Source organism: Onychomys torridus, chromosome 5 (genome assembly GCF_903995425.1).
Source record: "Onychomys torridus chromosome 5, mOncTor1.1, whole genome shotgun sequence".
Lineage (NCBI taxonomy): Eukaryota > Metazoa > Chordata > Mammalia > Rodentia > Cricetidae > Onychomys > Onychomys torridus.
This window is the reverse complement of record NC_050447.1, coordinates 96,256,584-96,270,333: the sequence shown is the minus strand read 5'-3', so window position 1 is coordinate 96,270,333 and position 13,750 is coordinate 96,256,584. Positions and strand designations below refer to the sequence as shown.

At 43.7% G+C, this 13,750-nt stretch overlaps 2 non-coding genes across 2 annotated transcripts; both read right to left on the bottom strand.

The window, feature by feature from the left end:
• Positions 1–211: 211 nt before the first annotated feature.
• On the bottom strand, positions 212–283 carry Trnaa-ugc. The gene has a single exon. It is a non-coding gene; the product is annotated as a tRNA-Ala (tRNA).
• Positions 284–11,029: 10,746 nt separating this feature from the next.
• On the bottom strand, positions 11,030–11,101 carry Trnaa-agc. Its single transcript has one exon. It is a non-coding gene; the product is annotated as a tRNA-Ala (tRNA).
• Between the last annotated feature and the right edge of the window lie 2,649 nt (positions 11,102–13,750).

Genomic DNA, 13,750 nt, shown 5'->3' with positions numbered 1-13,750 from the left:
AGGACGTGGAGCAGGAAGAGAAAAAGGAGGGGAGAAGAGCCTGTGACAGCTCTGGGCTAACACAAGTTATAAACAGCCAGGGCAGTTTCCTGGCAAGGTGTCCTCAACAGTTACAACTATAACCAAGTGAATTCGAGGTCTAATGCCACATTCATCACAGAAGGCTCTTGCAAAGTTACGACTCAGGTTGATTCAGAATAAAAAGCGGAAGTGGAGGTGCCGGGGATCGAACCCGGGGCCTCATGCATGCAAAGCATGCGCTCTACCACTGAGCTACACCCCCTGCTCGTGGGAGCATGGCCTTAGTACTTCCCTAGAAAGGAATTCTGTTTTCCAGCTTTCTTCCATGTATCTACATGGAACAGAAGTTGGGGCACAGCACCCCAAATACAGGAAAAGCTTACGAACCTGTATTAAATAACCACAAGGAGCTAACTTTGAGTCGTAAGCATCTCCTACTGTGCTTGGCAAGGAATCAAGTTCTGGATTCTCTTGATGTCTTCTAGAATTCCTTCACTCGAGACACCAAGTGATGGAAACATCCCTTTTTCCCCACCCAGGCGACTTTATTTCTGTTATTTGCTCAGTGGAAATAGGAAATGTAAGGCTGCTGGAAGAAAGGCACCGTCAGCAAACACTCTGAAAGAGATTTCATTGTATTTTCCTCCTCTAAGCTTCCAGCTTATTAACCTAACACAGGACACCTAGCTAATAATAGTACTAGAGAGAAGTTCACCACTCTCTAGTGAAACAGTGTTGTAGTTTTCGTCCTTAACACAGACAGACGTGGGAAGAGGGAATCTCAGTCAGCAGTTGCTTCCAACAGATTGGCCTTTGGGCATGCCTCTGGGCATTTTCTTAATTGGTAGTTGATAGAGCTGTGTCAAGGCAGGCCTCTGTGAGCAGTGTCACATCGGGGCAGGAGGGCCTGAACTGTGTAGGGAAAGCTAGAGGCCGGAGCGAGGAAAAGCCAGTGAGCAGCTTCCGCCACGTCTCTGCGTCACTGGAGATCCTGACTCCCGGCTTGCTGTCCTGAGCTCTGACCTTGGCTTCCCGAGGTGATGGACTGCTGTTCCCTGGAAGATGAAGTAACCCTTTTGTTCCCAGGTTGCTTGTGGTCATGGTGCTTATCCCAACAGCAAAAGGACAAACAGCTTCAGGGATACAGGTGGGGTTGAACAGGGAGAGCAACTGAAGACCGGATTTAAGGGAGAAACGCAACGCAATGCTGGAAATACTTGTTGAATAAAGCCAACAAGGTATCCCAGCTGAAGGAAGAACAGTTAGTTGAGAAGGTATAGCAGTTTGAGATACCTTTATGAAGAACTAACACCCAGAACTCAAGCTATTTCCCAGCCTCTGGCCTGGAATTTTTGAAGAATCAGTTACTACAACTATCCACACAGTGAATCAAAATTTACATATTTAAACGCGAAAGAATCAAGCAAAAACTTGTGCTTCTTTGGGGTTATTAAGCGCCAGTATTTGTCCAGATCAAAGTTGTGTTTAAGCTACAGGAGAAAAGTAACAAGAAAATGTATTTGTGACACCAGGTTCCTAGAGGCTAGTAACTTTCTTTTTGTCTACATATGGGCCTGTGCTGGTGTTCATAACACCAGCCCCTTAGAAATTGGCAAGTGAGAGTCGTCTGGTGGCACTGTGCTTCCAGTTCATGACACAATTTTTATAATAAAAACAGGACACAATGAATTATAGGGTTTCTTAACTTTAAAGGAACAACTAGCAAAGGGTCACACACAAAACTGATAATGTGTGCTTGCTTGTTTCTGTGTATGCAGAGGCAGGAGAATTGCCTTGGTGTGTTATCTTAGAGTTATAATGCTGTGAGATCACTACTGGAAAGGTCTGCAGAAACACTTCGTTTGTACTGTGTGGCTCCTGGAGAGAACTGCTGGCTAAATTCTTAGGAATTCACAGGAAGAAGGAATACTTTATTCATGTTTGTTTTCTTCATGAATCAAAAGGTTAAATGTATTTGACAACATTGTAGCATGATGCTTTCATCTTTCATGAATACCAGCCCAGAAGTATGATATGAAAATTCTAGAAAAAGGTACAACATACTGAAGAAATATCAACAAGAAAACTCAGGATATTCTTGGGACTGTTGAAAGCTCACTGATGTTAAACAAATTCCCGTATTCCAGTAGCTTCTAGGGGCTAGTAATTCTTTCCACACACTGAGCTTTACTCAAAGTGCAAACCCAAAGTGTTCTTATTGAAAAACCTTCTTTGCAAATGCCAAGCCTGCCATACATGCTCAAACTGTATAATTATTTTTCTATAGATATTGTGGTCCACAATTCTTCTGGTGAAAACACCTCCTCTACAAGCATACACAATATCAAAGTAGAAATAAATTCCAAGGGCAACAGCATGTAGCACATTGGACTTCTTAATCTTTAAAGCTAACAATATCCTAGGTTTAGATAAAGCTTTAAATAGTACTTTAAGTACAGCTCATACTATGTCATCTAAAACTTTACACTCTTCTTAGTGGTTGGTACAGGCAACCAATAGAGTGGGATGAGCTCACATTCCTTTGATCAGATTTTCAAAACAGTAAACTCTATAGTTACATAGTATACAAAATATACTGTGGCCGGGCGGTGGTGGCGCAGGACTTTAATCGCAGCACTCGGGAGGCAGGGGCAGGTAGATCTCTGTGAGTTCAAGGCCAACCTGGGCTACAGAGTGAGTTCCAGGAAAGGCACAAAGCTACACAAAGAAACACTGTCTCGAAAAACCTGTGTGTGTGTGTGTATTGTATACTTTAGGATATGAGATACAAATATTAAAGGTATCATAGCTGTCAATTAAGAGGTTGCCAAAAAGAGAGACCTTTAGATCATTATCCTCACCCAACTGAGCAATTTCAACTACCCGGAGTCATTCTCTTAGAAAATTGAAACTTTCTTTTGTAGAATTCGGTATATTTTTAATGTCTTATCTTTACATCAGGACCACTCACCATTCACACCCTTCATGTGGGTTCTGCTGTTATCTGTGTCTGAGAGTAGGATCCCTTTTGAAGAGAATGGGTAGGTTCCTTTGCAGTTGTTGGGGATGGAAGCCAAGGTCTCTCGTGGCTAGGCAAACGCTCTGACTCTGGCCTCACCCCAGACTCCTCTTCCATCCTTCAGGGACACAGTAGAAAGAAGTGGAGAAGCCAGGCACAGTACTCGGATGTGCTTCCTGCTTCCAACTGAAGGAACCCAAAGGTAGCAGGTCCCCTTTGCTATTTTATTGTTTGCTTTTTCCCTGTCATCCTGGTTGCACTGACAGTCACTCAGGGTGATGCAGAACACTGGGGTTGAAACGGGAATGATTGTTTGCATGAGCCCATGCACTACTGGTAACCAGGCACACAGCTTCAGCAGAAAATGGCATGAAACTCCTTAAAATTTAAAGTTCATCTTTCTTGTTAGTTAGGGAAGGAAAATGGCTGAATACTTGGGAACACACATGAGGAGGCATTTTCTCGTGTGATTCAAGAATCTCTGGTTTTGGCAGCTTCTAGGGGAGCTGGGGGATTTCCTAATGTCCTGTGGAGGAGACAGAATCATCGATTTTATTGGGTTTTACTCCAAGTGAAGAAGATAAGGAAGAGCTAGCTTATAGATTTGCTGGACTCCTAACTCAGAAATCCACTGATAACTGAATTTCAAAGAGCTCCGTCCATCCTCACACTCTGCTCTTGGCCCAGAAAGACTCAGAGGAGCCTCAGAGAAGATGAGGCAGGCCAGGGGAGGCAGTGTCTTTCTCCTCCATCCTGACATAGGACCAGGGGCCACACAGTTGGGTCCTGATGGTAGTCAAGTGGGTTGACCTCATATTGCCCTTATTCTGGAAGACCTTCAGGCTGCTTGGCCCCTGAAGAAAGAGAAAGACTGTATTTCTGCTTCGTGGATGTTTAGTTCCAGATTGTTCTCTTTGATGAAGATGGCTCTGAAAATAAGCATTGGTTCAGGGTCTTGTGGAGTGTCATGCTGTGAATTTCTCCCTGGAACTGTGGTTACAGGATGGAACTGCAAAGAGGTTTCCTTTGAGGATGGTCCAGAGTTAGATGGGTATTTCCTGGAGAGTAGGTGAAGGGAAGTGAGAAAAGGTGCACTGTAAACCTGACCTGGTGGTCCATGCCTATAACCCCAGCACTTGGGAGACCAAGGCGGAAGACTGCTAAAAGCTTAGTGGGACTCTGCCCCCCAAAGCAAAGCCAAGAAACAGAGTCTCCTGTCACTGAGACTCACTTACCTTTTGTAAAGAGCTAAGATGGGAGATTTTCCAGGTCTAGCTCTGGAGCTCCGAAGGTGTGCGACTGCAGACAGCCGATCTCCTCCTCAGGAAGGACCCAGGGTAGCAGCGCCTCTCCTAACCAGCTGTGCCTCTTTTGTACTGTTTGTAGTTGAGAAGTGATTGTGCTAATTCCAGTTTGCAGCTAACAAAAACTGGATCTTGGCAAATAAATGACTTGCTTTCTACTCCGCTGAAGTGCCTGGGAGCATTTGGAAAGTAGCAGAGTTAATAGCAGTGGTTTGTATGAAGAAACACTAATTGCTTCCCCATGGATGCCTCAACATCACCAGGCAGGGCGTTTTGAACAGCAAAAGCAGGAAGCTGCAGGTCAAATGATGGGAAAACCAATAGCAGGTAGTACTTGCACCCAGATCCTTGGGTATGCCAAGCATGCACTGTGCCACTGAAATACACCACCCACCGGCAGGGGATGATTCAGAAACCTTTGTCATTAGCTACCACCTTTGCATTCGGCAATGTCCAAGATTAAAATAAACTTCCTTTGTGTTTTGAAATTTCCTGTAGTATGTGTTCTTAAGCACAGACACACCAGCTTTAAAGATGGAGGAAGGGAAAAGGAGGAAGAAAGGGTGAAAGAGGAAGAGAAGGAGAAAAGAATATTGTTCTTGATCTATGGTCAGCTGGTGAAAAGCTCACCAACAAATTTCTGGCCATTTGCTATGCTAACTGTATTAGCCAGGGTTCTCTGAAGACACAGAATGGATAGAATGAGGGTATACATATTGAAAGGAGATTTATTAGAATGGCTTACAGGCTGTGGACTGGGTAGTCCAACAATAACTGTCTCATGATGGAAAGCCCAAGAATGCCTGGAGAGCTGCTGGTCCTTGGTCTGCACTGCAATCAGGAAGTAGGTTCTAATGCCAGCAAAGGAATATCTCAGCCATGAAATAGATGAACCTGCCAGCAAGTATGAAGGCGAGCAGACAAAAAGCAAAGGCTTCCTTTTTCCCTGTCCTTTTCTGTGGGCTGTCACCAAGAGTGGCTCAGATTTAAAATAGGTCTTCCTATCTCAAATGATCCAATCAGGAAATCCCTTACAGATGTGCCAGATGCTTGGGTTTTAGTTAATCCCAGTTACAGTCAAGTTGACAGCCATCCCTCTGACTGTAGGAAACTAAGAGACTGTGTGTGTGTATATACCTTCTACTCTGCCATCTGCTTAAACTGTTTTGTGACTCATGTGGTCTGCCCTCTGCTGCTGTGATAAAGCCATGACCAAAAGCAATTTAGAAAAAAAGGAATTTATTACATCTTAGAAGTTAGACTCCATCATAGCAGGAAGCAAGGACAGGAACTCAAGCAAGAAAAGAAGCAGAGACCATGTAGGAACCAGTTACTGGCTTGCTCCCCATGGCCTGCTCAGTTTACTTTCTTATAGAAGCCAGGACCATTTTCTAAGGGGTGGCATGGCTCATAATGGGCTGGGCCCTCTCACATCAATCATTAATCAAGAAATTGTCCCCATCAATTTGCCTATGGGCCAATCTGAGGCAGGCATTTTCCTAACTGAGGGTTTCTCCTTTCCAAGTTACTTTTCTGTCAACTTAAAAAAACAAAAAAAACCAAACAGCACAAGGTCTAAATAGTATGGAATTAAAAAGAATGTTTTATATCATGTGTTGACTTCTTTTGTGAGCAGGTAATGGAAACCATTAAAAAATCTTAAGTGTTTTCTTTCAGAGGGTGTTGTGGGTATCAGGAGCCTGCACTCAGCCACTAAGCACCACCCACACCTATCTCAAGGGCAGTAGTCAAGGTCCTTCCAGAAACATCTTGTTGTAGTTTTTGGGCCCCCATTCTTGGGTTAATTTCTCATGGCACGGGGTGTAAAAATGGAACCAGGCATCATTGGAGACACTGATGATTTAGTCAGTAGAGCTTGAACTGGGATGAGTGATATGGGAAATGTGTTAGCAAACTGTCCACCTCATCCTAGGCTAAAAAGTCATTTTCCTCCTGCTTCTCTGCTCAATGGAAATGTTGAGGACATTGTTTCTGAGGCTCTGATGGAGACACCCAGATCAGAACACCAAGATCATCCTGCTATTCATTCCCAAGAGTCTGTTTCATTCCAGCAGGAAGGCAACTAACTAAAGAGGTTTGTGGGAGACTTCCCAGTGCTCCAGGGACAAGCCAGAGAGCAGATCTGGGGGTGGAGAAGAATGAGGAGTTCTGAAAGCATTTTAATAGGTAGCTAGTTCTATAGGATCTTATTAGACGTACAATACAGACTGGAAAGCGGCAGAGACAGAAAGAGCCAAGTTTCTCAGCAGTCAGCAAAAGACTCAAAGAGAAGCTGTCTCTTCTCCCTTGTTCTGAGGTGCTGGGGTCAAACCAACTCCATCACACTAGACAAGCGCTTTTCCACTAAGCTGCATCCCAGACTATTTCTTCTTGTTGTTAAAATGGGGAAGCGATTGGGGTGAGATAAGTTAGGTTTGAGATGGGCTGAACTTAACATAGTCTTCTCTGGGTTTCTTCTTATGGATGTAGCCCAGTGATCTCACCTGATCTACTACTCTGATCTAAGTATTTGTGAGTGAAGTGCTGCATGGTGATGCCTGCCTGTAATCCCAACACTTGGCACAGGAGGCAGAAAATCAAGAATGCAAGGTCAGCTTTGGCCATGTAGCTGGAGGCTTGGCTATTTGAGACATTGTCTCAAAAAGAAAACTAAATAACTAGCTAAATAAATACATAAATTCTTGTGGGTGACTTATCTAGAGGAGCAGGAAAGAGGGCGATTAAAACTGAAATTGTCCTTTGAAACTTGGAAAGCAAGCACTCATTTTCTGATATCTACAAAAGGTTAAAAAAAAAAAAAAGTGAACTTCCTCCTCTAACCCTTGTGATTTACAGTGATTATCTACATGGCCTTGGAATTTCAAACATAAAAAAGCAAGAGTCCGTGTTCTGGGACCAGCCCCCAGCAGGCGTCTCGTCCTCATTTGTCTGTGCTGCTGTTTACCTTCTGAAATTACCCTGGGTGTCTTTTGGACTTGGAAACGGTGTGTGTCGGGTTAGCAGTTTCAGCCACCCCCACCCCCCTCCCCCCACGGGACTGCTACAACAGAAAAGAGGAAGCAGAAATTGCAGGTTTCACTGAAGTGGAAGGCTGGAGAAGTGTCGCCATAAAACTGCACTCTAGTGTGTGTGTGTGTGTGTGTGTGTGTGTGTGTGTGTGTGTGTGTGAGTGCTGGAAGGTGCGGACAAGAAAATTATCTTCAAATTAGGTGTGAAGAAAGCCCACATACCAATTAGGTTACCAGAAACTCCTCACAATAACATTTTTATTTGTTTTTCTGTTTTCTCCAAGGTACACCAACACTGTGAGAATTATTTCCTGTGGCAATATTCAGACTGTTCGTTTCATTATTGAAATACTTGTCTACAGGGGAAATGGTAAAATAAGCTCCAAATATCTGATTTTTCTGATAAACTAACCACTGATCTCAGAAGCCTAAGCTCAGGTTTGGTGAGGAGTTCTGCAGTGGAGTTCATTTAGCTTAGGGAGGCCTGGGCTCAACAGAGGGTCAAAACTATTCGCATATTCCTCCTCTGCTCAGGAAAGTACAGGTGCAGAAAGCATGCTTCTGGAACATCTGGGTCAGGGGGAAGACAGTAACTGCTAAGGTGCTGGTTTTAAAACTGACAGAGCAAAAAGGTGTAACTCTCGGCCATGTCTCCTGAGGAGACAGGAACAAACATCTGTTCACTCCAAATAGGGATCTAACCACAGACCAAAGAAAGGACTCCCTCCAAGTTCAGAGGTCAATGAGTTTGTTGAAATTCCTCCTAGGACTGTGGGTGAGGAGTTACTAACAGAGTATGAATCACTAAAAACCCCACCAGCACAGTCGGAACTGACACCACCACCTGCAGGCAGCTTGGCCAGTCTCTTCACCCCAAGAGTCCTGTAAGTTTCAGCTTTCTGAGACTTTGTGAGTTGTTTACCTCTGCAGTCCTAGGAACCAATGCCCACTCTTTTGGAAGGAGTATTTCAATTCAGAGGACACTGTTGTTTGTTGTTTCTCTTTTGGTGTGTGTGGGGGGGCCGCCACCCAGCTGCCAAATAAATCACACATGGAGGCTTATTTTTAATTATCAATGCTCGGCCTTAGCTTGGCTTATTTTTTGCCAGATGTCCTTATCTTAAATTATCCCATCTACTTTTTCCCGTTCTCTTCTATAAATCTCACTCTTGTTCCGTGGCTTGCTGTGTCGCTGGGTGGCTGGCTGGCCCCTGGAGTCCTCCTTCTTCTCTTCCTTTCACCCCTCCATCTTTTTTCTCTCTCCTCCTCCTTCAGATTTCTCTTTCTATATCTTCTCTCTGCCTGCCAGCCCCGCCTACCTCTCCCTCCTGCCTTGCTACTGGCGATTCAGGTCTTTGTTAGACCATCCGGGTTTTAGACCAGCACAGTAACACAGCTTCACAGAGTTCAACAAATGCAACATAAACAAAAGTAACACACCGTAATATTCTACTACAGGAAACAGCCACACAACGTGAAAATGTGAAGTCCTGTTTTCTTTGGTCTTTACGACATTTTGGTTTGTTGCTTTCCAAGGTGTTGCATTATGTTGCCCAGAATCTTCCACTTTGTCTTAATGTGAAAGACAGTGCCTTGGGCTGAAAAGGAATAAATAACTTTAAAAGTCAAATGTCTGAAAAAGAATAAAGCACTACATTTTGAGTTGGAGGCTGATGGCCTAATGGACATTTATATCCACACAGCTTCCACCTTTCACAGGGTAGCACTGGGTTTCACATAACCTCTTTCCTTTCAGATCTTGTAAGTCTTGAGCTAGAATGAAGCTTAGCCACTTGCCTAGAATATGTGAGGTTCAGAATATCACAAAACAGATTAATTAAAACAACAAAAGCTTCTCAAGCTTTTATTTCTCCTGGAGAAAGTGAAACAAAAAGATGAGCTTGTTGAAGGAGAGTCTCAAAATAAAACAACAGGATGGGGTAAGTGGGTCTTGTTAAGAGCAAAGTTTTATCAGGGCATGGCATCCCACGCCTCTAATCCTAGTACTCGGAAGGCAGAGACAAGTGGATCTCTGTGAGTTTGAGGTCAGCTTGGTCTACAGAGTGAGTTCCAGGACAGCCAGTGCTACATACTAAGACCCTGTCTGGAAAACGAACAAAGAAAAATACACAATAATATGTTTGGAACGTCTATCATATATTTCTTACGGCTTTCTCTGGCTCGATTTTTGGCGGCTTCTTCTTCTTCTCCTTCTCCTTCCCCCCACCCCCCCCTCCTCCTTCTCAGTTCTGAAATGGAACCCAGAGCATCACTGTCACTAAGCAAACTCTACCACAGTGCCATACTCCACCCCTGTTCTGGGCTTTCATCTCCTTCTCTCTTCTTCCTTAAATGTCAGAGGTAAAAGAATGTCCCCCACGAAATCTATTGCCTGTTCACAGAGCAGGACACTGAGAAACAGTGATAATAACCACGGTGTTCTCTTTCCTATTTTGACCATATTCCTTTCACAGCACAGATGAATCCCCCTGGCCGGAACGTGTTGATAGTTTTCTCCTGACACAATGATGACAAGAGATGCGGTAAAGCTCAACGTTGGGAACGAGGAAGGGAGAGGATACAAATCCCGCAACGTTGAGAACAGAAAACCAGCCACTGGCTTCTCGACAGCGGCTGAGCCTCTCTTCAGAACAACACATCCCAACGGTAAGGCACGTCGTTCTGAGAATGAACGTCTTTTGGAACTTTCCTGCTTTGAAAATTCCCTGCTGATGTCACAGAACACTGGTCTGATATCGTCCCTGTTGAAAGGCAGGGACTTCCCAATTCTGAATATACCCTTCAGCCCACATTACAGCTGCAAAAGATTTTAAATCAAAACGGAATCTTTCACAGCTTGAAACAATGTTAATACAAACATTCCTGAACATTAGTTAGAGAATGCAAGCAATAAACACAAATTCTATCCTACTTACAAGGAGAATAAAAAAAAAAAAAAAAAGTTCCAGTTCACATGACAAGTTAGCACAATCTTTATACCGCAACGTTTTCAAAACTTTTTGTATTAAAAAGAAAATGAATTTCACATATTCAACTACAGTACAGTGATTCAGAAATTATAAGCATCGTAATACCACGAAATGGTAAAACAAAGTCAAAGACAGGAGTAGCAGGAAGGTATTCAGGAATAGAAATACGTATTGTCTATTCTTTTAATCTTTTGAGAGCATTCAAGCTGATGCCTCTTAAGCTTCAATGTGTGAGCTATTGTCGTGGACTATAGTTTAAAATGCGATTTTATTTTTTGTAGAGTCCAGATTGCGATTTCTCCCCATGGGTCTGGACGCCAGCCTTCCCACAGAGGGCGCCACTGTCTCAGGTGAATCGATTCCGTGGGTCGTCTTAGAAAAATCCAGGAACCCCAGTCTGCGGCAGAACGAACTTCGCTCACGGACAGGGCGATGCTGGTTCACCTTCCTCTCCTGGGAACGCAGTTTACGTCAGAACCTTGCAGTTTCGGACTGGGGGTACCGCTTTTCCTGGCTGCAAAGTCGGTTCGCTGCTTTCTAGCAACATTAACATTCCGTGAAATCGTTTGGCTTTCTGTTTAAGCAAGGAAAGAGAAAGGAAAATAGTAAAGTCGTGGAGAGAAAAGAAAGCTGGTAACCCACAGGGGTCCTCCTCTTTGAGAGGGCTGGAGGTGCCGGGGATTGAACCCGGGGCCTCGTGCATGCTAAGCACGCGCTCTACCACTGAGCTACACCCCCGCCGCAGTCGTGCTCTTGGGAATACATTCAAGACAGAAATCTGATTTTTGTTAGGTTTTGGAAACATCAGGTGCAGAAGCCTAAGGCCACACTTATTTTCACCATTTTAAAGTCCAAGCGGAAGTCGGTGTCTGCCTATCCTAGAGCAGCTCACTCTCGGGTCTGGACCAACGCCGTTCGCAGCTCTTGGTCCTGTGTGCGCGCAGCCACCTCTTTCAGTCCAGGAAGAGCCAGGATGAATGCTTTCGGTCGGTCTTTATTCCCTACTTCCCCTCTGCCTTACTTTTAAAGGCTTGCAGAGCTGGGGACGAAGGACCTCCTCTGTAATTCCAGCGCTTTAGACAGGAGCGTTGCCTCGAGTTGCAAGACAAGCCAGAACTACACGATGAGACTGTTTCCAATACGGAAAGAAAATGCGAGAGAAATGGAGGAAAAGAAGGACTAAAGGTGGTTTTTCAGATAGAATGTTGTGACTCCAGATGATAAATCAATGTGAAAAAAGGACATAGGTGTACGCAATTATAAATGATCACAGGTGACATAAGAGTGGAAACGTGGGTTATTTGGGGGATGGGAGGAGACCAGCCAGAGAGGATTGGGGCAATGGGGAAGGGGTGAATTATATGAAAATGCCATAATGAACCTCTTTAATGTGTGTGCTAACGTAAAAATTAATAATAGTAATAATAAAGTATAGTAATGTATGTTTCTTCTCATTTCTTCCCTTAAATGATTTATAATGCAACTTTACGGATGAAACTGTAACACAGGGCTGATAGAGGAGTGTGATACATTTGCCAGTGGCGGTACAATGGATGTCTTCACAGCAAAGCAGTAGTGGGCTAAGGAAATGACAGGTACTAAAGCAATTAATTATGCCAATATAAATTTTAATTTACAACTGACAAATGTAATGTGTATCACATTAATACCACAAAAGCAGAAAGACTAGAACTTGTTACTTTCCGAAATATGACTGGAGTTAAATTTTTATGAAATAAGGTGATCCCAATAAGTGAACTTGTATACTGTAAATGGAAAAACCACCCAAAAGAAAGCTTGAAAGCAGTGAACACACCATTAATGAAATCTAAATGCTACATTCATTAGAAAGTATTCACTCACTACTAAAGAAGAGTGGAAAACAGTCATGAGAGATGTTGAAAACCAGAGGGGAAGGATGGCACAGACCCGACTATCCCAACAACATTAAATATAAATACCAAAGGGAAGGATGGCACAGACCCGACTATCCCAACAACATTAAATACAAATACCAAAGGGAAGGATGGCACAGACCCGACTATCCCAACAACATTAAATACAATACACTAAACAATGCTATGAAAAGCACAGCCTAAAGGACTGGATTTAAAAACCGTGCTCCAAGTGAGTGACACCAGCAAGATGGTGGAATTTAAGTTCCTTCTTCCATGGAAGTGTGAGGTTAACAAGAATGTACAGAACACTATGCCTGGAAGTTCTAGAAATTAGTCAACAGTTTCCTACCAAGACGAGCACCATGCTAACCACCTCAAAAGCAGGTATGCGTGTGCGCGCGCACGCATGTATGTGTGTGTGTGTGTGTGTGTGTGTGTGTGTGTGTGTGTGTAGGGGATCATAGCAGTTCTCTTCTCTGCAGCTGCTCCTGCCCTCCACTCCCTGCTCCTGCCCTCCACTCCCTGCTTCTGCCCTATCATTGGTATTTGGAATGAATGAGGGAATTACTAACTTGCCTCTTCTTCCTGGGGGTGGGGTGGGAGTAGTTTAAAAAAAATACAAAATATAAAAAAAAATCGATCAGTGTAATACATACATTCACAAAGTGAAGATCAAAAACACAATCATTTCAAAGATGCAAAGAAATTTTTTTCATTCAACAATTTTTAAATTTACTTTTATTTTCAATTGGGATGAAGCCCAGTGATTTACATCAAGCTATACCCCAAGCCCTCAACATCTTATTAGTGTGCTGGTTTGAGAATATCCCCTACAGGGATTGCAGGTCAATGGAAACACATGCCTGGAATTCTGTGGAGATAGGAAAAACACAAAGCTGATCAGAGCCTTTGATAAAGAAAACATGGAAACCAGAGTCCTCAGAGGCTGTTTATCCAGATCTGAGCCAATGTGTCTGGGGGTCTCTTCTGAAACAGGGAGATGGATCAGAATAGAGAGAGGAGTGGTTTGCTTGAGATAGAACAATGGCATTGTCCATACACTGTGCCTGGTGCTATGCAGCCATGTTTTACACACACACACACACACACACACACACACACACACACACACGAAGAAATTCACAAGACTGTATGGATTTTGTGGTCATCTGGGGTTTCTGGTTAAATAACTGAAAAAGAAATGAGTTTAAACCCACCTGGCCCTTTCCAGCACTCACTCTCAGGTGTGATTTTATGTATTTGTTTGACTGCGTTTAACATACAAGATTCTCATTCCGTGTCCTAGACTCAAAGCAGCATTGCTGTCCCTGGATGCTCATCCCACATTGCTGCATTTGCTATTCGCAGAAGCAGTCAGAGAGCACCGGTCTCTCTCGTGGCAAGGATAAGGTACCAATTCCTTACAGTTTAGTAGTCAAAGCCAAATGTGGTGGCCCACACCTGCAATCCGACTGCTTGGGAGGCTGAG